Source organism: Phalacrocorax carbo, chromosome 3, assembly GCF_963921805.1.
Source record: "Phalacrocorax carbo chromosome 3, bPhaCar2.1, whole genome shotgun sequence".
NCBI classification, from domain to species: domain Eukaryota; kingdom Metazoa; phylum Chordata; class Aves; order Suliformes; family Phalacrocoracidae; genus Phalacrocorax; species Phalacrocorax carbo.
Window position 1 is genome coordinate 106,056,712 of NC_087515.1, and position 24,931 is coordinate 106,081,642.

Consider the following 24,931-nt stretch of genomic DNA (forward strand, 5'->3'; position numbering starts at 1 on the left):
CCCACCCCAGGGCACGGCCGAGCCCCGCAGCCACGGTGGTGCTGCCTCAGGGATAGTTTAATTAAGAAAGGGCAAAAATCACTGCACAGGCGGTGAGGAGTGAGGGAAAAAAAGTGAAACAACCCTGTGAGCCAGTCACAAGAGGAGAGGGAGGGAAGGAGGTGCTCCAGGCACCAGAGCATGGATTCCCAAAGGCACTGCAGCCATGCAGGACCCCTGCAGGGGCAGAAGAAAGTCTGAGAAGGATAGAGCAGCAGAAAAAATCCAAAAGATCCAGGCCTGCTCTGCACCACCCCACTCCGTCACAGAGGGGACAGAGCGTTGCTGCTGCGGTAACAAGGGGGAGGAGAGGTGTCTGTTGAGCCTGGGGAAGGAGAAAGGGTATGTTTTCCCTATCTGTTTTAATGTTTGTGTCTTGGTTTTGTTGTTATTTCCCAATATCCTAATTAGTAATTAAATTAGTAATTAAATATTTATATTAATTGGCAATAAATTAATTTCCCCAAATCAAGTCTGTTTTTCCCACAAGAGTAATTGATAAAGTATCTCCCTGTCAGTACTTCAACCCATGAGTCTTCTCAGTCTCATTTTTCCAATTCCCCCCCTCCCCCCCCCCGATCCCATTGAGGGGAGGGAGGGAGCCAGTGGCTGCATGGGGCTTTGGCTGCCAGCTGAGACCAACCTGCCACAGACCAGAGGCTTCTGACACCCAACTAGATTCTTGAAACCTCACATCTTCCAGAGTTGCAGTAAGGGCACATTTGATCAGTGATTTAACTTTGTGTATTCACTGGAACAGAGTTTGTTGGGGATAGTATCAGTAACAATGTTGGGAGACACAGTTTTAAGTTTAAGTTTAAGTTCTTTTTGTTTGTTACTCAAAATAGAAAATAGGTTCTAAAAAGTGTAATGAAATTGCAGCTGATGTTATCTTTTCACAGCATGTTAGCACAAATAAAGGCCTGGGATGGTAGATGTCTAACTTCCCCTGAAAGTAGATACAGTGGTGGAGGGTTCAATCAGCCTCCCATTAAGTTATATCTTAATTCATATATATATTTTATCTATAAACATTGGCTCCTTTTCTTCTCACGGTACTGTTCTAAGGATCAGTCTTCTACTTTCAGCTAAGCAGATAGTCATGGGCTATAAAGAGAATAGGAACAAGAAATCTGCTGCTTGTAACTTAGCACTGTAGTGCTTAGAGTTTAAGGAGTGGGGCAGGATGAGTTGGAGGCAAAGCTTTGCCTTCGACCGTGACCTTCCCATCATCTTCTTGAACTGCAGCTCAGAAGTTCTTCCTGGAGATTGCCTGTGGGTCTGGGTGTAAAGCTGACCTTTAGTTTGACTGCAAAAATTAGTGTGCATTGAAGCCTCAGTAATGCTCAAGAAATTTCTGAAGAGATTATTTATTAAAGTACCATCTATGTGAATGGAAAAGTTAGCTTTCTTTGTTTTGCAGTGCATTTACAGTGAAGTCACTGTTGTTACTGTTCTTTGCTTGTGTTACATTGGCTTCCAGAAGTATAGTAACCTAGTCCTCAATTTTACACAGTGTTCCTAAGGGACAAAAATATTTCTGCAAAACCAGAGAGGTCTCAAAGGTCCTAAGACTTACTGTCTTCAAAAATATTAAGACTCCTTATACAGAAACACCTCTTTCAAGGCTTATTGACAGCTGCTGATTCAGAAACACATTCAGTAAAACAGCTAGTCAACTCAAGAAAGTGGTGATAACAAATAATGAACACTGCATTAGGAATGAGAACATCTAATTGTGTTAAGATGTGGAGTAAAAACTACAGCACATAGGGCCAAGTTCCCATTGTCTTCTGAATATTTTATCATAAACATCCAAACTTACTTAGCTCTGTAATTAATGTAAAAGTATTTCACAGGGCTTTGTCACAAGGCAAAAACACAAAAGCAGGAAAGTGCATATAACTGAAATAATGACTATAAACTAAAAGTGCTACAAGCTTAAATAAGAATAAATATTTGATAATCAGACCTGTCCAACAGGTAAAAAGACAAACATATGTTCTCTATCCAAAAGGCTCCTATAAAAACAGTACATTCTACCACAAAAATAACACTGTATCTGTGATGTTGCTAAGAGCAGACAAAATAAACTGTGAAATATCATCATATATTTAAAAGCATTATGAAAATACTATGTAATTCTGTATTGCTTCTATGAGGTCTAGTGACTGGGTTTTCCTGTTTAATTTGATGTGGGGGGAAAGGGCAGGGCGTAATGTAGGGAAATAATTTGTCTCACCAGATGCTCCCTACAAGTGGCAAACAGCATGCACATGTTCTGTGCATCGTATCATTGTGTCTGTTTAGGCTGAGCAGACTGTGAGAACTTGTGCATTTTTGAACGTGCCTACCTGTTAAAACTAACGTATACGAGGTAAGTGAAGCAAATTATACTGTTCTTGTCTAAACTTGATCAAAAGATTAAAAGCAGATAAAATTAAGCTCAGATATCATCCACAACATTTGAGTAAATTAGCCTTCATTTAGCTCTGTGTCTTGCTTCCAAGCAGTTTGTTTTATCTCTGCTTAATCCTGCAATTTAGATATCCCATAGAAACTAAATATGAGTGCAGACTTTAAAACCACAGAACTGGGAAGGAAACTATAAGAGCATGCTCTTGATGCCAAGAGAATTTCTCTTATTTGATCAGCTATGAATGAACAAACACAAGTGGACAAACAGAAGAAAGAAGAGTGGCACTCTGTGAGTTTACAACTGAAAAAGAAGGCATATTTAGGAAAAAAACACTCTGGAAGGCTCAGACCATATGCCAGAGATTATTTCTAGGTGTTGAGTCTAATAAGCAATATGTATAGGTGGTTTATTTCTTGTATCCAGACCTATGCATCATTTGTGCCATCAAAATTAAAGAGTAGTTGTCCTATAAACCTTTTGGCAGTCCTTCTGTTTCGTGGTTGTACTACAGATCAACCACAAAAAGATTTGTCTGATGACAGATACCCACAGCAGCAGCCAAGGTGAGCATTGGTACCAGGCGGTAGGGTTGCTAGATCACAAAATTGGAAGTGCTGTGAAGATCAAATCAGAGCCTACAGAGCATAACAATGAGACCAAAGAAAGGGAAAGTTATGGAACCCACTTGGACCACAGGAACCACAACAGTCCTCCATAGGAAGACTCAGTCACAGCGGATTTGTTCATGTCATAAGTTTGGGGCCTGGGACTTTTAAACAAATCTGCCTGGTTGTGTGAGGGATATGCTGAAGGGGCAAGAATGTGTAGTATTCCTTACTGTATGCAGATGCACAGATACATAGGGAAAAAAATACTTCTGAAATTAAAACCACAGGAAAATCATTGCTCCGTGAATATGCCTGGCAATCACATGATTTTGGTACAATGGCATGAAATGCTGAGGTACACAGACAGCATTTAGCTATGATGGGAGATCACAGCCCTAGGAGAGAGGAAAGCACAGGTCTGAGAGTTTAGTTTGCTGTGACTGATTAAAATCAGTATAGAAAATGATGCAGAAATCATCTCATTCTTGTATTATCTTCCTTCAAATACTCTTTAAAGTCTTCCTTTGCCACAGTGGCTGCAAGAACCTAGACCGCATAGCACCTGTTTGTGTGCAGGGCTAAGCAGGATTCTGTCATTGTCTTCTACACACCCATCTGTTCCTCTCTCTCTGCTGACTCCGAACTGTCAATTCTGCGACATAAGGTCAACTATTCTGTGCCCTGTTTGCACACAGCGTCTGTTTATGTATTTGATTCCTCTCTGTTACAATATCAATGTATTAAAGTACAAAGCTATTTTTGCTTTTTATAATATGGTGTATTGCAAAGATTTTCTTCTGTAAAAAGATTCAGAGGAGGTAGGCTTTGATATCTTTTATTGTAAATTTATGACTGTATTTCCTACACCTCTACAAATTTACATTTGATATTGTTATAATCAAACTGTGGTTTACCAACACCTATTTTACTATGGTAGATTTATCAGGCTTTGTACCAGACTCTAACCCCTATGATAACAATTGAGATGGAACCAGGCTGCTTGTAGGTTTATTTTACCTCTTCTAATTAGCTGCAGGGGGTATTCTCTTCTGAGCAATTGACAGAGATGCAGAATACCTACCAAACCACTGAAAAAAATTAAACTCCAGCAATTATTCCCCTAATCATATCAATACAGCCAATAAAAATGCATAATCCAGTGAAGAACAGAGGAATTAGCTTTTTTTTAAAAAAAAAAAAAAAAAGGCAAATGTTCTGTTTCACTAAACAAATTTTTCCAAGGCAGCAATGTTGTATTCATATCTGAATTGAGCCTTGGAAGAAAATTCACATGCTTTCTTTAACTTCACTTTAGACATCTTTAATGAAGAGAAGAATTCAAATAATTATAATTATCCTTTAGGAATAAAAAAGTCTGCATGTAACTTATAGTAAATTCCATTAAACTTTTAATACTTTTTGAATGTGTTATTAGCTACATGATTCAAAGACTGAAAAGAAAAAAAGAAATTAAAAAAACAGTTTTATTTTTACCACATTTATGTATGACCACTAGCTGTAACCCAAGGCTTTTTTATAATATAGGATATTCTTTCAATTCGTCCTTCAGCCAGGAAAATGTAATTGATTGTATATACTTATTTCTATAACTGTGATAGGAATGCATGTCATGGCTGTTGTCACTTCAGTCTTTCTTCATCCCTAGCAGCAAGAATATACTTGGTGGTGTTTTGTTCAGTAGAATAGTGACATACATTTGTTAATTCCTGAACATTGAATATGTCATTTACACACAGAATATTTGAGGTTGTAAGGGGCCTTAGGAGGCCACATAGTGAGCAAGCAGGCGCACCTAGAGCTGGTTGCCCAGGACCACATCCAGATGGCTTTTGCATATCTTCAAGGCGGGAGACTCTTCAGCCTTTCTGGGCAACCTGTGCTGGTGCTCAGACCAAACTTATATACAGGTTTCTTCAATGTTTTTTTATACATATGCATGTCTTATGTATATGTAACAAATTCATACTCAGAAGACCTATAGGAGGTAGGAGATCCCAAATTTTCAAAGGTAATGGGAGACCTCACATGTCTTTCCTCTCATCTATCCTCAGACACTGACATCTACACTACTGTCCAGAACACAAACCACCTTCTTCCAGTTTTGATGCAGAGGGGAAGTGATGATCTATTCACTTAATCTGACGCCTGCAGCTCAGACATCTACACTTGAGATAGTAATCTGAAGTGCCCATTATAGACAAAGAAATTAATATTTTTTCAATGTGCAAGCCATTTGATAGCTTTAAAAGCAATGCAAAGAATTTATTATTAACCCACCACAATAAAATAATATTTGTAGTATGACTATTTATTAATCAAATGTATCACTAATAATTACATGGAATACATCCAGAAGACCTACAAAAGTTTTCTTAAACTAGATTGATTTGCTGAACTAAAACATTCATGTTAGAGTGGTGGTACCACTGACCATAAAAAGCAAAAAAAAAAAAAAAAAAAAAAAGTTTGCCTTCCCACGGCTAGTGCTAAACAAGTGTAAACACCTTTTTCCTGTCCCTTCTTTCCTCATCTTTCACCATTTCTGTTTGTCTTCTACTCTACTTTTGTTTTTCTTGAAGAACTCTCTTGGGGCTTCTGTCAGTATCTTTCCGCTGCATGTTATTTATTGACCCCTCTTTCTTTTTACCTCCCTCCAACTCATTATGCAATGCTGTCTTTGCTCCACAGTCTCTAGATTCAACATAACAGAATTATTGCACAGTGTTATGTATGGTACATGATGATGCCTGAACTTATTTGGTAGGCACCAGGAAAACAAGTTATTGGCAATAGAAACCAGTGTATGAAAAATGAAGCCTTGGTCAGGTATTAAAAATATGCTCTTAAAAACTAGGGCAGACCTTCAACCAGAGTAAACGACCACAATTCCATTGTCTTCAGTTTGCTGATGTACCCTTGAGTAACTGCTTATTGCTTTCTGCTTTGGAAGTAAATATGTTGTGATTTGCTTGAGCCAATAGCCTGTGAACAGCTTTTCAGCAGCAGAGAGAATGAATTGGATACAGAACCACTGCCCCTTTAGCCTTACAGTGAGCAAAGCCCTTCTGCTTTGCAAATAACATCTTGAATAATGTCAGCCATGCTAGGTTTGGGTGAGTGGAATGACGCACACCACTCTAAGGGAATGAAAGGGAACATCAGGAGGCAGCCTAAATGGCAGTGTATTTACTTCAGCACTATTCATATATTCACACCAGCTGAGGATCTGGCTCCTGAAGCTCCCTTTCAGTCCAAGAAAACAAAGTGCCTCATCACAGAGCAACAAACTGCTCACAGTTGGTGCCATTCAAGAAGCAGTTTGCAAAAGCAGAAGTACTTTGGAAATACTGGGGAAAAAAGAAAGGACAGTGGTTTCATACCCAGTTCACTGACATACTCACTTCCCAGATTCAAGTGAATCACCAAAGCACTGTAAGATTTACTGCCAGTTCATAAACTACTGGGAAAGCAAAAACCTGAATAGTTACTGATGATTATGTTTGAAAATTAATAACTCTTCTGTTAACATTTATATAGTGTCATAAAAATTGTAGAGTGGATTGTGGATATGAGATTTTCTTGTTTTCATAATTCAGGAAACTCCCTTTCTCAGGCAGGCAAGCCACCCACTCAAGTAAATGTATAAATCCAAAAGAGGCAGATCCCGTTAAGATGGATGTAGTTCAACAGTGCAGAAAATATGCTTTGTTACAGAGAAATAATTCTCTAGCAAGGAATATGAACAAGTGAAGTAATGATATTGGATTTCCACATATTTATTTATCAGGAATTGATTTAATTTACAAGCTAAGGCCAGAAAATGCTTACAGAAGTAACACTGTTCAATTATATACTATTCAAATTATGCTGTTTATTTTTTTTCCAGGATGAATTAATTTTTTTGCCTCATTTTCTGTGCACTCTTAAACATCATGGGCCTGATTCATGCTACACAGGAGACGTTGAGACAGGTTAGATTTTGGAAAGATGGCACTGAACGGGGGGTCACTAAGTACTATTGCCTAACAGCAGTTTTGCTGGCTCAAAGAGCAGCCATGTTTAACAGCCTCCCTCTATACTACCTCCACATGCCACGTACATGTGGAAGAGGAGAATGTGCAGAACAGGAAAGAAGTCTGCCTGTTGTAAGTCCACATTTTAGCAATCCTCTTCTTTCGTAGCAGGCCAGCACAGTAGCAGTCAGCGAAGATCTGCAGTATGTGCTGCTGTGACCTGTGCCAGGAAACACTTCTGAACAGCAGAAATGCAGAAAGCCAATGAGGCAGGTGGCCTGGTGCTTGTAGCAGTCTGCACTAGACCAGTGTTCGGGGACATTGAGAAATTTGCATTTGCCTGCATCACCTCACCGTCTAGAAAGTCTGTGTATAAGTATTTGTACTTGATTTCTACCCAGTTCCTTGGAAAACAGTCCCATCTCCCCTTTTTTGTTTAAGGAAAAAAAGAAAAATGGCATAAAGGACACTGGAGAGATGCAGAGGAAGTCAGATGCAGAAGTCAGAGAGCTCATAGAAAGCACCTGAAAGCGAAAGAGAGCAGCATGCTAAGATCAGCATTAATTTACTTAGGGAACTTGGTTGTGCATCCTTCTTGTCAGAGATCTGTCCTCTATTCCTGGCAAAAGCTTGTCTGCAACCAGGAGAATTCCAACCCATAATGAAGATGACAGAGCTTAAAATATGTACCTGTTCAAGCTAATCACGTTTATTTTTTTTTCTAAGACAAATTAACCCTCAACTTAGCAGACTTTCTTTCTAAATCACTGTATCTCTAATGAGGGGCTGGGGGGATGGAAAGGGGAGTAAAATTTTCCCCAAAATGGAGAGACTAGTAATTGGTCTGTGTTAGAAACAGCACAAGCCACAACTAGAGCACTTTTAGCTGCACAACTGTTTCTCCGGTACCCCTCCTACCATTGACAGACCCAGCTATAGCCATGAGCAGTCCAAGAGATTGCTTAAAAACACTGGGCTCTGAGCTTGACCCATTACGGTTCTCCTCCATCATCCCACATACTGTCTTCAGCAAGCAATTTTGTTCTACCTGTTTCCCCTTGGGTCTCCTTTCACACAACTCAAGGCAAATTTGTATTATGCTAGCCTGTGGGCAAGCAATTTCTGCAGAGTGCATGGAAGCTGTTCCTGTTTGAGGAAGCAGGTTGGAGCTCCAAAGCATTCCCTGGTTGAGCCTATGTTAAGGCCTGCTGTGCGTGGGAGCAGACTTAAAAGAAGGGGAACAAGCGGTAGCTGGGGGAGTAGGCAGCCTTACGGGATTGGCTGTAGGAAACTGAGACTGGCTAGATGTTCTTTCGGAAGGCCATCTTAGGCCCAGACTCTGCATTTTACCTCGAGCCTATATTTTAGGTGTTGCCATTATCTTTACGTTCTCTGGAATCACCAGTCTGGATACACTTTCAAAAGCCATCTGTAGACCATACAGAAAGGTTAACACGCTTTCTGCTTGGCCAAGATCTGTTCTTTATCAGTTGTAAACAGTGGAAATAAAAGTGATTAAATAGCATGCATTTGTCTCTGCAGCCAAAATAACACACCACTGCCTGTGCATAACCCATACCTTCACACTTCAAGGTACCAGCACAAACATGAAAGTTGAAAACTTTCCATGTTCCTTGTTGTCATATGTTCAAAGGATAAAAATCTAGACAGAATCAACCATCTTCTGTATAACCCAAGTATTAATTGGAGTGAGACTAATTAGTTGCCTACCTTTGATGAGAAATGAGACATTCTCCTCTTTTTTTAAAGTGAGAAATTTACTGTTCAATTTTAATGACATTTCAAACCTTTCGTTCTCTTTTAATCTGTGGTACTAATTTAATACAGATACCTCTGCAGCAGAAAGGTTCTCTGCAAACTGATTCTGATATGTAAGGTGAAACAAGATCATTTTTCAATAAATTGTAGGAGTCAATAGTAATCTGAATATGATGCTGTGCTGCTAAGCTCAATTAATAAATGTGGACTATAGATTTAAAATGTCAACAGATGATGTAAACCCTAATCAATTACATTATAACTAGTATCTCTAACTATAAAATCTCCATTCCAAGCTCTCTTAAAAGCAAACTAATATACATTGCAATTTGGTGTGCTGACCCAATAAAGCCATGCTGATTACCATACAGTAATGAATATCTGTATCATGAATAGTTTCAGTGGCTTAAAACAGCTGTAGTATATGTAAACTACATATTAATGGCAAAGAACCTTCCTTGAAACAATTTATTAAGTTCCGCTGAATGTAAGAAAAAAAATCTACTTTTCCAGTGTCTGATATTTGATGGATGATGTTCACTGTTCTCCCTGTCCATGGTACTGGCAGGATTAGTATAGCCACCACACGTTGAAAGTATAAAATACTCATTATGGAAGTATTCTTCTTTGCTAGAAGCTGATTTAAATGAGAAAGCTGAACCTTCTGAAAACTTTTGTATCAAGAAAACTAGTATACAACAGTTCTCCCTCAGATGGCTAGATTTGGGGGGTTCTAACATAGTTGGAAATCTGTCAGTACATCTATTTTATCAGTTAATGGTGTGACAAATTCAAGAGAAAAAGCTTAACAAAAGCTTCATGGACTACCTCAAGCCTTCTGAGGCTTATGCAGAACAATTCTAACCTTTCATAGCACGATTTAGTAAACTGCACCAGTTCCATGCATTTCTAGTGCACTATGATTTAACCTGGAAATCTAAATGGAGCATCATTATTTTGGGTAACAATGCAATAGATAGAATTCTATCAGCAAAGATTTACCAGGATCCAAAAAGATCCTCAGGACCATAGCCTGAATGCTGATTTTCTATTGAAGAATTCACTTTCCGTTAATAACACATTGAAAGGTCATCAACCCCGTGGGGAAAAGCTTTCCCTACATACTGTTATATTTACCAGCAACAAAAATAATAGCCTTTCTCAATCTGTGTCTTTTTGGTATTATAAGTTTAGATCTTGTATAAAAATGAGATTTTCCTTACATATAATTTTATTTAATTGGAAACTTTTATAATGTTACATATGGGATAAAAACACTGTACATTAAAAAAGACTTTCGAAATAAAAAATTTGTTATGGTGTACAGTTGGACCCTTGTGCATTTAATATCTTATTAAAGATTAACAATAATGATTCTTTGCATGGCAGTTTTGTCCATAATATCCATATTGTAATTTCTGAGATATTCTACCTAGTATATATTACTACTTAGAGAAATATTGTAACACTGAACTTGCTCAGAGACTGTGATTTCAATGGATGTGATTTCACTGGGTCTCTATTAGCCCTGGATCTGGGTCTAGGCTGTGTTCATAATGTCTAAGCATCAGCTAATTCATAATCAATGATCTAGCTGCTGCTGAGCCACCCTAAAATATTTGTGAAGGTTTTGCAATGCACTAACCTAGTAAAGGCCTGAGTAGTATCCTAAGTTATTTCACAAGCAAAATTAATATTTAACTCTCTGTATGCAGTGACACGACAAAATATAAATGAAACAGAGACAAAACTGGGCAGTGGGAGTGCTTTAATTCTGCAACTGTTACTAGCTCCAGCTGTGCTTGTTGCCACAAGAAAACCACTTAATTTTCTGTGTCCTGTTTCCCCATCTCCAAATCAAGGATGATAAAACATACCTTGTACATTTTGCAGGAAGCTTGCAGTTGCCTCCTGCCTTACACACTCTATAGCCAGGCCAATGTTTTGGCATATGGAGATTACACAACAGAGAGGATCGGTAAGTATTTAATCTACTGGACCAAAAGCCTAGAGTAAGAGGCAAGTATTGTTCTGCCCTGGTAGTATTTTGCAGCTAGAACATGCCACCATGCTGAGACTGCAATAAACAACTCTCCTGCCAACCACCCTGAGTGTCTCCTCTCATAGACTCCATCGTCCCCCTTCTTCTATGTGACCAAAATACCTTGCCTGAATTCTTCATTAAGTACCTTTCCTAATGGGAAAAAGCTGGCATTTGAGGGGAGAGAACGGGAAGCCAGGGGCAGAGGTTTCCTGAACTGCAAAGGCTGCTCAAGCTAAGGGGAGTTGAAGACACTGGTACACACATCCTGGTTCTCCTGTCAGTCTTTCCTGCCTCTCCTCCTTCATTGGTTTTCTTCCTGACAGCTATTCAGTTAAAGGCACATCCAACTTCAAACATTTGTTTGTAAAATAAAAAAAAAATCAAATGTTGAAAGAGGAAATGGAGGGATGATAAACCTTGTGTGTGGATGGAAAACCAAATGGAAAAAAAACAGCTCATCGGTTGCTGAGAAAAAAGCTTTGTATGATTAGCTATTTACTTGGAAAGAAAAAAAAAAGTCATTTTGATATATCCTTACAATGCAAGTCTAACACAAATTCATCATAAACCAAGGGTATTTAAAATGCAAGTTACACTAAGGTCCAGAAAAACCCCAGATCATGAGTTGATTAATGAGAAGATAATTACACTTAACAGGTTTTTTTAAGGCTTTGATATAACAGAGATCCACGAGTGTCAAGCACTTGCCATCTTGCTGAAATCAAAGATGCAAGCAAAACCCTCGTGTAATACATTACATGCTTTTCCTAATATCTAAAGCAGCACTTGTTACATCTGTATATTTTCCATGGGAAAATGTACTCCCGTGGAAATTTCCACCCTCACCCTCTCTTTTACAAACCATTACTTCCAATGCAAGTGAATACAAACTTATGATTCCTCCTTCATAAGCCACTGCGTACTGTTTAAACTGACAACAGATCCTTCTTTTCCCAAGAAAAATGCACGTACAGTTCTGCATGGTGATCCCCTGAAGTGACTTGCTTAGGGACTGTGAAATATTAGGCCTTAAATGACTGCTGAATGACAGAGATCCAGATTGCGGTCCTTGCATCCACGCTGAATGCTGCCCGCCTCTGTTGGGAGTCCAGCTAAGGTGCAACTTGCTGAAAGGTGAGTCCGAGTAAGATTTATGGCTTAATTTACATGCAGTCATTTTAAGAAAGGACAAATAAATTCTCATAAGTATCAGATGGTCTCAGAGCTCATCAGGTGCTTTTTAGCTGTTAGCTGGGACAGTGACTAAAGCAAACCAGAGGGCTGTGGTCAAGCAGACAGGTTCAGAGAAAATGTTACACCTGAGTGGGCCTGCTAATACAGGAGAAACTTAAAGCATTAGAGATTAAAAGAAACCCAGTTTGAAAAGGCTGTGATTGGTAACAGAAATCAAGCAACTTCAATTAGAATTGCCCCCAAGGAGATGTCTGAAGCTGCAATATGGGTACAAATTGCATTGCATTCAGAAAATACAGAAACTGTCTCTTTCAGAACCACAAAATCTACTTTGAACAGACAATAGGCCTACTAGCATATCAAGTGGAACAAATTAAAACTGTCAACATCACAGCAACTGTTTCAAATCGGTAACTTAGCATGACCCTAAAGCAGAATAGAAACTAGATGTTCTGATAATGTTCAGAAAAGTGAAGGCAGAGATAGGCAGCCTGCCCTGGCAAATGGCAAAGTTGTAACATGCAGAGCCCTTCTACAAAGTGTTGGCTCACCCACACAAAACAGCAGCTTTAGAAACTTTTATAGGTCGTGCAATAATCTCCAACAGAATAATCATCCAAGGAAAAGAAGTCATTATCAGTGAGTAATCATCAGATGAGTGATTTATCACTAGTCTTCTAAATAATTGGTCATGGTGATTGTGAAGACTTCAAATAATATTTTAAAAATATTATGGAATCAACATTTAACCTCTACTGTATTGTGATACATAATCGATAAGAGCGTGACAAGTCTAGTAGCATACACCACTGCTGTTTTCCTAGTGCTGCTGTACGGTTAAAAAAAATATGTGTATGTATATACACATACGTAAATTCAAGGAAACTAAGCACCTGTTCCTGGCATACTTTTTCAAATTCAACTGACAAACTGACAGATTTGATAAATAGATTAGAAAATTGTTACTCCCAAAATATTCCCCATATGCACAGCAGCCTGTCATAATCAACAAAATACAAGATCCCACAAAAATTTAGGAATCAAAATGTTAAGCAATGTGGTACCTAACTTTAGGCACCCCGTTGCAAGACAGCTAGACCCACAAAAACCAGTATACCAAGCACAGAGCAGCCCAAAGGGAAGCCCGGAAGCTTGCACCGAGTTAGTGCCCCAGCACTACCAGGCAGCACAGTCGTCCATTTGGGATTTGTAACCTGGAAAGTTCTTAGACCCTTTTCCCTCTACCTTCAAAACAAACCAACTAACCAAACAAAAAACCCATCAAAAAAGAAGAGAGAAGGGATTACCGCTTTTATTCAAGGTACTGCTTTTTGTAGGAGGAAGTGTCCAAGACTCATCTCTGCAAATACTAGCTCAGGACACAGGAGGAAGAGGCAGGCTCAGACAGATACAAGCTTGTCCCAAGAGCTCCCTGGCCCCATCACAACTGGGGTGCTACCGGGTAACTTTAATGTTCTGTACTAGGTATTTAGCAAATGTAAATGGTGAGGATTACACAGAAGCTGGGTGAGGGTTTGACGATCATGGTTTTGGTGTTAGGTGTTTCCATTTAGTCTAAATCCCCCATCAGACACTGTGGCCTTTTTCTAATCTTTGAATGAACAGCTTTAGGATGGCCTATGAAAGCTGCTTCATTCATTCAAAGTCAAGGAAAACAAAGCATGGGACTGCAGCTCATTTAATGCTGGCCAGATAAATGTAATAATGTGGTATTATGCTGCACTGATATGCTTGACTGGTTGCTTGCTGACTGGCCCACAATGTGCTGGAGCTGCAGTCTGTGACCTTTCAGGGGTGAAAGTTGCTCCACGGTGCTGATATTTACCCAGGCTTTGGGAGTTTCTGTCTCCTAATACAGTGACTGCTTTGTGAGAGTTCCTGGCATACTCTACAGGAAAAAAAAATGAGAGGAGGGCAGTGTAAAAAGGACTTCAGCAGCCTAGGTTGCCAGGATAACAAAAGGAGCATGTAAGAAATCTAGACATGCAGGCTGACTATTATCCCCAGGGAGTGGCAGCTCACCAAAACCCCATTAATTTTATAGCTGTGGCTTAAACTGTGTGGATTTTATTGCATAGATGAACAGTGGCTGTTCCCTGCCAGCTCTGTCCTAGTTTCACATGATTCAGTTGCTACCTCCGAACTTCTGTTTGTTGGTATCCCTGGCTGCAGATGTTTCTTCCTGTTCTTCCACTAGATTAATTTCTGTTAGTTTGTCTGTAACGATTATCTGCAGATGATAAAACTTGAAGATCTTGAAATATACGCCGAAAACTGCAAAATATGCAAGGATCTGACCAAAAGCCCCTGCAATATAATAGATAATACTTATCACTAAAAAGCAGGCAGCAGAGCAGGCAGGCAGCTTTAACATGCACTAATATCATCACACTGTGAAAACTGTAGAGAGGATGCTGTTGTACTGATGGATAATTTTGTCAATAACATTGCTTTTCAGTTACCATTAAAAAATGGTAATTCACCCAGGTATTCACCCAGGTGAATAGTCTTTTGATACTGTTAAAAGCATTTTCTTGGATCTAAGCTTTACAATTAAAGCAAAATTAACATCCTTGCTATTACGATAAAATAGAATGTAAAACAGAAACAAATGCAAATCAAGGGAAAGCATATTGCCTTAGCTTGTCCCTTGAGCTCAGGATGACTTACAGCATTTTACTGAATTAAAAAGGCCATCAGCAACGGAAGGATTATTCAGGGTGGGGTAATTTTCTAGTGGGGCAGAAAAAGTGTACCAGTTCCCATGTTACCTTCAACCCTACAGCCAGAGTAAGGAAGGAAAGGGAAATAAAGCCTGGCAGGGCCTCAGCATGACACTGGGATTACATGGCTGCCACAACAGCCATTCAGGACCACTCACAGCAGCAGTTAGAATATTGTAACTTATGCCACCGGTCTGGTCTGATACACAGCTGGCCCAGGGTCATGGTAATGGCATCCAAAGTAATTTACAGCATCTGTGCACCTCCCCCAAGTTACACTGTGTGCCTCACGGCTGCAGTGAAGAATTTGGATCATTAACTTTAGAGTCATTTAACTTAAGCTTGCATTATGACTGCTGCCTGATGGCATCCTACTCCTCTATCTGCTCCGAGGTTGCCATGACAAACTAAAAATCTTGATGCAATGAGAAGTTAGTAAATCAGATGAGTTCCATGAGAATTTAGGGGATAGTAGCTCTGCCTCCAATATCTTACCAGATAATCGTTTTCATGGCCACTTGACAGTGGCAACAGTTATGACTTCTGCATACTGCCTCATTAACATTTCTAGGATTCAGCACTCTGCAAAGATGCTGCCATTCTTTGATTCATGAGCACTGCAGCACTGCATAGAGGCTACACATGGCCAAATATTCATTAACCCATATTTAGGCAGCTATGTACGTGACCTGCTTTTCATTGTTATGGTAACATTTAACATATCTTTGGCATCATGAGAGTCTTTCTACTCATATTCTGATAAGAAATCAGCTCCTCTTTCTCCTCTTTGTCTTCACCCTTAAGGTAAAGGAACATTTGTTTCATGAAGTCGTAAATAATCATTTTAGATGTTGGTAAGTTGGACTTTTTACCCATAAACATGAGTTAAATTTGTTGATTTATGCATCTTTTTAATGAGCACATTCAGGACTAGGTATCTCCTAGGCCTTTATTTTCCCCTCTAAACAGAAAATACTGAATATCTGCCTTAATTTGAGCTTAATTCAGACTAACCTTAATTTTTATAAAAGTACTTCTAGAATTTTTTTAATACAAAAAGTACGAAAAATAAGGCCTTGTATTTCTCTTGTCAAGAGCAGAGATATTATGTGACAATTATGTTAATAAGCATATAAAAATTTGCTTTAGAGTAGCACAAGCACAAGATGCGACAATGAAAAGGACAGCACATTTGGTTGGGTAAAGACGCTTATTTATGAATTAACAGCTGAAGATAACAGTTCTGTCATTAGAATCATACACTGCATTATTGTACGTTGCAGTAAGTAGACTATTATGTGAATACGATCATGAAGGCTTCTTGCACAGATAAGCACATTGCTGTGCCTAGAAATCAGACTCCTGTACAAAGGAAAGCTTTGGGTTTGGTTTTAAGCAGGTTCTTTTCTGATAAATCTTGATTGTCACACCATTTTAATTGCAGGTGAAGGTAAAATTCATTTCACTGTGTTCATACATAATTAACTATCAGCCAAACGCCTTCAGGTTTATGATAAAATTATAATCCTGGGATGCTCACCTCACATCCAGTGGGGCTTCATATGGCCCATCAGAAAAAATAGTCCAGCGTACAGCTGCTTTCAGCATCCCTCTTTCTTCAGGCAGTTCAGCAGCAACCAAGGAGTAGGGGTTAAGTCTAATAAATTGATTTGCATTTGTCGTGTCGTGAGGGAAGGATCACAAGTAGAAATGGTGATGAGGAGCCAGTTGCAGTTGTAACAAGGACAGTTCCTGTGGCCTGAGGAGAGCTTTCCCCACGCCATGCCACCTCCAAGGAAAGAGGATCCATAGCAGATAGTTCTCCAACTTGCTCCAGTGGCAGCAGCCCACTCCTGGATGCTTTGCTTTGGGTGTATCTGGGGAGGCAGCTTGTGAAAGATGTGGTTAGAGTGGACACAATAAGCCCAGTTCTCCTGAGAAGTGTTAAATGCACTTGGCATTATTCTTCTCCGAAGGGTAAATCCTTCTATTTGCTGCCTTCTCATTTTTCTAACCCTTTCTAGTTTGTGTTCTCAAGCTTTTCTGCACCACCACAAGATTAGAAATGCATTCTTATGATTTAAATTAAAGCTGAGATACTTACATCAGACTAGGACTTCGAGCCTAAATTATGAGGTGGTGCAGCAGAAATTGCAGCCGTTGGCAACTTTACATCTCATTGATGGATCTGAGGCATTTTGTACCACTTCTACCACCATTCAGCCATGATTTTTAGCAGAAATTTGAATGTTATTGTAATAAAAATAATGAACACATATTTTCAGTATGATTAGACAGCTTTTTTAATCTGTCCTGTATCACAAACACCACTTGACAGATAAACCATCCTACTACTGAAATGCAAAATGATTTAATGAGACACAATACTGTAAACTCTCTTTTATTCTCATCAGCCTTTTTCATTATCAAGGGAGTGCAATATCAAATTAGTTTAACTTCTTGACACAAGAGAACACAAAGAGCTCACAAATTAAGATTCTCCTGCAAGAATGTTTTAGAGCCAGGATTAAATGTGAACGACCAGTTGATTGATAAGCAGAATTAGCACAGGCAAATAAAGTCCTTGGGGGCCAAACCTTCCCAGTGCCCAAGAACATGTCACTTAGTATGACCCCATTTATTTCAATAATATGACAAGCCTGTGACTCAAAATTTCAGCCTGATGATATACAAGGAGTTGCACCCAACTCAAGATCATTAATGAGCCCCATCTCTGAATGCAAAGACAGCTGTATCTTGTCATATATCTTTTACACTCGGAAAAGCTTCATCTCTCCTCCCCAGTAAAGGAGGAGGTGTCTCACAGAAACATCTAGCTGACCTTCCCCTCTCAGTTACTTCTCATTGTTATTGAGTTGTACACCCTTCATGATGACAGTCACTTGTTCTTTTGTTCAAGACCTTGTCCCTAAACCCATGAGGTGAAAAAAGAATTAAGGTTTCACTTAATATGTTAAGATTATATGGGACTACTGCAATTGCTTTATAGATTTTTAAGGCAGGGAGAAAATAATTGACCAGCCTGAACAAAAAAACACAAACTATGTTGACCAGTATTTATTAAATAACTTGTGATTTAACTAATGTGTAACTCTTCAGAAAGACCCTCTATCTCAATTGTTACTGAAAGCTTTGCCCCATATCTTAATTGATTCTCACTGCTGAAAACCAGCTACTTGCTTCCAATTTTAATCCTGCTAGCCTTAAGAAGGGTTATTTCCTCCTAATACCTGGGTTTGAATGTTTATCTGTTAGTCATGTTTAAGCAACAGAACGAGGGCTGGACCTTTGTACGGCTGATATTTTCACACATTGTTTCATGAATGTTGCATCATACGAGACACAGAAAGTTATGGAATGAATCCTCCTGGGGCCATCACAAGTCAAACGAAGCATGCAATTGGGAAAAGCCAACATGGCTTCACTAAAGGCAGATCGTGCTTGACAAACCTGGTGGCCTTCTATGACAAAGTGACTTGCCTGGTTGACATGGGGCAGGCGGTGGACATCATCTACCTGGACTTCTCCAAGGCTTTTGATATGGTTTCCTACAGTCTCCTCCTGGAGAAATTAATGCGTTATTGCCTAGACAAGTGGTCTGTGCAGTGGGTGGGGAACTGGCTGACAGGCCGCACCCAAAGGGTGGTGGTAAATAGCTCTTTTTCAAACTGGCAACCTGTCACAAGTGGATCCCCCAGGGATCAATACTGGGCCCAGTGTAATTCAACATCTTCATAAGTGATCTGGATAACACATCAAGTGTAGCCTGATGAAGTTTGCTGATGACACCAAGTTGAGTGGGGAAGTAGACACTCCAGAAGGGAGAGCTGCTCTGCAGGAAGATCTGGATAGGCTGGAAGAGTGGGCCAGCAAGAACCTTATGAAGTTCAACAAGGAGAAGTGTAAGGTCCTGCATCTGGGAAAACATAATCCAGGAGTGCAGCTCAGACTGGGATGCACCTGGCTGGAGAGCAGCTCTGTGGAAAGGGACCTGGGGGTGCTGGTGAACAGAAAGCTCAACATGAGTGAACAGTGTGCTGCTGCAGCCAAGAAGGCCAACAGGATGCTGGGTTGCATCAAAAAGGGCATCACCAGCAGGGATAAAGAAGCCATTATCCCACTCTACTCAGCGCTTGTCAGGCCACACCTGGAGTACTGTCCACAGTTCTGGTCCCCTCTATACAGAAAGGATGTGGACACGCTGGAAGGGGTCCAGAGAAGGGCCACCAAGATGATCAGAGGACTGGGAAGCCTGCCATATGAGGATAGGCTGGGAGAACTGGGTTTGTTCAGCCTTGAGAAAAGGAGGCTCAGAGGGGATCTCATCACCATGTACCAGTACTTAAGGGGCAGCTACATAGATGGTGGGGACTCCCTTTTTACAAGGAGTCCCATGGAGAGGACAAGGGGGAATAGGCACCAGTTGCTCTTGGGGACATTCCAGTTGGACACGAGAGGAAAATTTTTCACAGTGAGGACAGTCAATGGTTGGAATAATCTCCCCAGGGAAGTGGTTGGCTTGGCCACATTGGACACTTTCAAGAGCTGGCTGGACAGGGTGCTGGGCCATCTTGTCTAGGCTGTGCTCTTCCCAGAAAGGTTGGACTAGATGATCCCTGAGGTCCCTTCCAACCTGTGATTCTGTGATCATCTGTTTCTAGAGGTATATGTGCTGTAGCCCCTATGAAGAACTTATCCCTCTAGGGAAGGATATCCCAGAGAGAAATTGAGTACTTAGGGTGGATCAGTCACTCTGCAGATATGCTCAACTTCTTTAATTTTTTCCATTAATTTCTACTTTAAATTATAACAGGTGGGACAAGCTACATAACACCTATTTTCATCAGAGCTTCCTACATTCCCACTCCAGCTCACAACTTCAATTTTTCCAGGAGTCTCACTTGCCCATGATGCTTATCATGATATTTCTTATGCCTGAAGTGCACTAGCTTTTTCTGCTATCCTGTCCTCATAATTTTGTTTTTCTGGGAAGAGTTTAAACAGTGGTCTGTTAAAGATTTTCACTATAAAATGTACTTCCAGTAAATTATAGCTAAGACGTTGCCATTCTGGGTTGAATAGGAATATTGCAGCAGTTGTTATCAAGCTTCTCATATGTGATTCACACTGTATAAGAGTTTATGCACTCAATTAAGTCCTTATATAAAAAGGATGTGATACTCATGTCCCATCTGGGATTAGCCACCAAAATAAAATTTAAGAAGGAAAATAACAGCTACATGAAGTAGCTTCTATTTATCTTCCAAATTAGGTGTTGGTTCATCACTGAAGCATTTATTATCATTCAGGAAAACAAAGAAATCCTACAAGGCAGGGTTTAAAAATCAGAAGATGGCAACTAAAATATACAAATTTGTTTTCTGCAAATGCAGTGCTGCACAATAGCTCATGGCCACGATGGCAAGGTAATGAAAACAAAAGAAAACCTTGAAAACTCAGTACTCCTGCAGGTGAGAAAAATACATGCTAGATTCTTGGGGTTTGTTTTGTACAATGCCAGAAGGGCACGAGAGTCATAAACATTAAGGTTATGGCCACAACGTGTCACTGGAGCTGGGTACAGAGAACCAGGGACACATCAGTGAAACTGGCAGGACACAGTATCTCTTATGATTTTTTTCTATTAAAGATTTTTGTTTTGTAAAACCATAGCATAAAACTGTATGCAGCTTGACAGATTAAATCACTGTAGAGAGAATACTGATAGCTGTGCAGTTCCTGCTCTGCCTTATTTGAGATCCATCCTACTGCCAGTCAGCCAGAAAGGAACATTTAATCAGATTGTGTAGCCCAAACATAAACTTTCTTTTGGACAGCTGGTAAGGAGAAAATACTCCCCAAACTAAAGAATTCCCTACCAGCATCCCCTCAGACAGAAGAGAGTGTCCTACTTCTCATCAAGAATAATATGTTCAGATCACTCTATGTGTTAAGCTATACAGGTCCGGTGCTGTACAGGGATCTGAGAAGGAGACAGGTTTAACTACCAGGAAGTTTCAGATCAAGATCTTGCAAGTTTGTCTTGAGGATCCGGTCACAGACTTTCATTTACTTATGTAGAATCATGTAGCTGAGTCCCTTAGTGAGCCGGGTAGTCTTCACATGTAGAAGAATAGAGCTTTACAGGGATGCATCTGTCATAACTAAAAGAACAACTGTTACATTCATCTGACTAGCTTGAACCTTCTTGTGCAGCTCAATCACACATCTCTGCTTCTGATGCCTGTGACTTCTGCCACCTAACACTTTCAGCAAACTGAAATTCTGACACTCCCACTGCAAATATCCTCATATAGCCGTGAATATACCTACTATCAATCTCCTCCTCAGCTTGCAAGCTTGGTTGAGTGTTTAATTTCTCTCTTTCGTCCCTGCATACTCTGGCTGGTGTTATTGCTGAGTCTTGCTTTAGTATCTCAGAGTTGGTACCTTTCCATATCACTCTGGCTTGTAGTCTGACATGGACTTCCCCAGTTACAACAGCATCTTGCCCTCAGTTTCTCACCAGATTCTCTCTTCCTGTCACCCTATCCTACTGCTTAGACCTTTTGATTCTCCAGAATTTCAGCCCTGTTACTGCACTCACCTGCCATGATTTGTTTCCGTAGAAGCTGCCACCAATAATTTTGGCTAATCAACAGCAGATTTCATAAAAGGTACTAATCTAAGATACACAGAGATGTCCATGATCTCAGGCTCTGGAGAGAAATATATGTCATCCAGCCCATGCTTTTGGCCTTGCTGCTTTTGTGCCTTCCTAACCAGATGTATTCTGTTTCACTATTGCCACTCCCATACACAAATCTGGGTACACATCTCAGCCTGACTGCCTGTCCCCTTCATTGCAGTCTCCTTCCCCTCTAGCTTGTGGTCCCCCTTGTAGTTTCAAAACTCTCCTTTCTCCCTGCTGTTGTCTGTTTCCGCAGCCAGGCCAGTATCCCCATGATCAGATTCCCTCTGAAGCTGTCCTGTTCACTCACTCTGTCAGCTGCCCCCCGGCACGTCCATGGTCTCCCTTCCCCTCTCCTCCCTGGTCTTCCCACAACCATCTCCCATTGCCTGCTCTGCACCAGCATCAGCCAGCTCCCTCTTCCTACCCTGCCTGAATCCTGCAGGGAAGCAGGAGGAAGAGAAGAGATGCTTTTTGCTGCAGCATCTAGTTAGGAGAACAGGCGCTGCCTCTAGCATCCCAGAGGAGTCATCTCAGGGAAAGGGCAAGCTGCTGTCAGCTGGAGCTTGACCTGTGCGCACAGAACCTTCAGAGACTTTTACCTCTAGGAAATCTCTACTCATGTGCAAACTACAATTTACCAACTTGGCCAAATTTAGACAGGTTTTCAAGAGGACAGCAAGAGGCAATTTTCTTCTGCAGATCCCCTTTCCTGCTTCTCTCCATTCAGTCTCAAGAAAAATTTCAAGACCATGTCCCAAATGCCTGGGAGATTGAAAAGAAAGAGTTTTGAGAGTGCTTTAGTCTTCATAAGATGGTTAATAAACACATTTTGAAGATAGACTTTATATAATATATAACATGCATGCACATATGTGCATGTATTACATATGTGCATATATGTAATGTACTTCACATAATTCCTCGTGATTTCAGTCATAGGAACAGCTGATATGTTTTCAAAGAAATTACCATTTTCCTCCCAAAATAAGATATTAAAAGAAAAACATTTTAAGACAGAGATCTACCATAAAGCATGTCAGAAAAAAAATATAATAGCTAGTCAAACAAATAAGCAACTTCAAATAGGATTTTTAAAAAGGAATTGCTGGTGAGCTTTCATATGTACCATCTTTAGTCAGTGGGAGTGTAGATTTCAAAGAGAAATAAATATGCTTAAGTTTATTCACATAAGCAGATCAGTGAAAGAGAAATTTTCTCTTGCACAATGTTGGTACTTAAAATAATTTCAAAAAATGTTAAGATCATTAAACCTGGTTTTCAGTGTGCATTTTATTGCATTGCAGGTAGGATCAGGATGGCAGTATTCAAACAATGAGTGGAGGTTCTATTATCAGTTAGCACAAATACTATACACACTGTATGCTTTTGTGTTTGTGTGGTTCCATGTGTGTTTTCTATCTTATTCTCCTTAATAAAATAGACTCATTTAGAGAAAAATAAAAACTAAAAATTGCATGAAAATGCTTTTTTAAAAGGAAGACATTTTAAATTAACACAGTTAAAATATTAGCAACAATAAAAATAACAGGGGTTTGTGGATTTTTTCATAAAACATATGTATTCCCTGTGTATATAGTAACACCATAGATTATTCTGCATGAAGAATTGAAAGAAGAGATGTAATTGTCAATTTCACTACTTTTTTTCCCTTTCTCTTGGTTCAGGCAATGAATATAGACCAGCCAATTGGTATTCTGTTTGTCTGTGTTTCTAGTCAATTCTACTTTCTTTGGCACAAACCCAGTTTTGCACTATTTCACTTGCAAACACTGCAGAGATCTGTTTATCTGTTGATCCAAAATACCTGAATGCACTGGGAATGTTCAGAGAACAGGAATGCTACCAGTGGTCTTAGATTTTGCAGACTTTGTGGAAACATTATTAAGAAACACATATTTCAAGCATGTTTGATATGAACAGAATCTTCAGTTTTGTTTTAAACTCAGTTTTCATTTCCAGTACTTCTTTGATTAGGAATTTGAAATTAAAATATTCTGCATGTGAATTTTCTATTTGACAGCCGTCTATTCACAATAGCTTGCCATGAATATTAATAGCACAGAGATGTTTAGGACATAGATGCTCCCACTCCCTCTGCTACCCCGTCTTTCCATCTCCTTAAAAGGGGGGTGGAGAAGGGCAAGAATTATGTGCATTAAATAGCAAAGGCAATGGAGTAAAGGCAAAGAATTAGACTATAATCTGTTAAAAAGAAAAACTTAAGTTAGTCCTTCATCCATATCAGCACAGTAGTTTTGTTTTCCTGCTAATTTTTTGTATTCTTCTTGGGTCAATGAATGCCCAAAGTCTGTCCTCCAGAAATCCATGAATGCCTCCCTCAAATTCAGTGACTACATTTCCTACTGTCTGTGAGTAAACTGACTTATATCCTGCTTTCCTTCACCCTATAGCAGGTCCATGGGGTTCTCTGCATTTATCCTAGATTTTCAGACACCTGTTCAAGCCTGAGAACAGATCCATTGTGATAACTGATGGCCAACATCTGTGATTCAGCAAAGGAGGAGATGGTTGAGGAATACATGTGGCTGAATATGTGCGAAAAGACAAAGCACCTGAAAGAATAAAGAAATCGAACAGGAAGTCAACTGTGGCTTGGGAATGTTTGAAATAATTTTCAAAGTTTGGGTGTGAGCTCGATGTGGGTGACTTCAAGTCAAACATATGATAAGAATCAAAGCCCTCCTACAAGGACGTGCTTTCTTTATTGGCAATGAAAGAGGTCGTCTGTCTATCCCTTATATTTCCTTTTTTTTTCAATTGTCTGTCTAGAGACAACTCCTGCTTAAAGAGAATAAACATAAAGAGATGCCCATGTGCCAAGGTTTTTGCTGTCCCAAATCATTTTTATAGACTGTTGAAAAAAAAGTTCATGTTATAAAATTAGAATAATTCCAAAGAAAATGTTGGGAACAAACATTCTACAGTCAGCACTTACCAACTCCTCTACATCTCTGAATCTCAGGAACTGAGAGCCTTCAAGGAAATGTCTACAGTTGTACAGGTGCAAAAGGCAGTTTTTCTACATTTTACACTTTGATATGACATGTTTGTGAAGCTGAGGAATACGTAAGAAACCATGATGTAACAACCAGAACATCAAAATACAAGATCATCTGAAAGAATAAAGATTAATGTAAGCAAGATGCCAATCTTGAAATGCCCGTGGAGTGTCTGTAATTACAGCCCAAGGTCTCAGGAGGAGACTTGGGAGCACAGCTACTGCAAAGTCATTGGCCCATGGCATTTTCAATTAAAGCCTGTCAGGCCCAAAGAGACTGTGCTCAGATGGAAAGGGAATTAATAGCTGTGTTCT

The 24,931-nt window shown here is 39.7% G+C and overlaps 1 long non-coding RNA gene across 2 annotated transcripts; it reads left to right on the forward strand.

Annotated features, from left to right (window-relative positions):
* Nucleotides 1-24,434, forward strand: LOC135312663 (uncharacterized). Of its 2 annotated transcripts, none has more exons than XR_010372326.1 (6): nt 1-381; nt 2,350-2,416; nt 2,970-3,021; nt 10,773-10,857; nt 11,882-12,057; nt 24,009-24,434. It is a non-coding gene; the product is annotated as an uncharacterized LOC135312663 (long non-coding RNA). The 2 variants fall into 2 exon arrangements; XR_010372327.1 differs by lacking the exon at nt 2,970-3,021 and adding an exon at nt 6,974-7,058.
* Nucleotides 24,435-24,931: the final 497 nt, after the last annotated feature.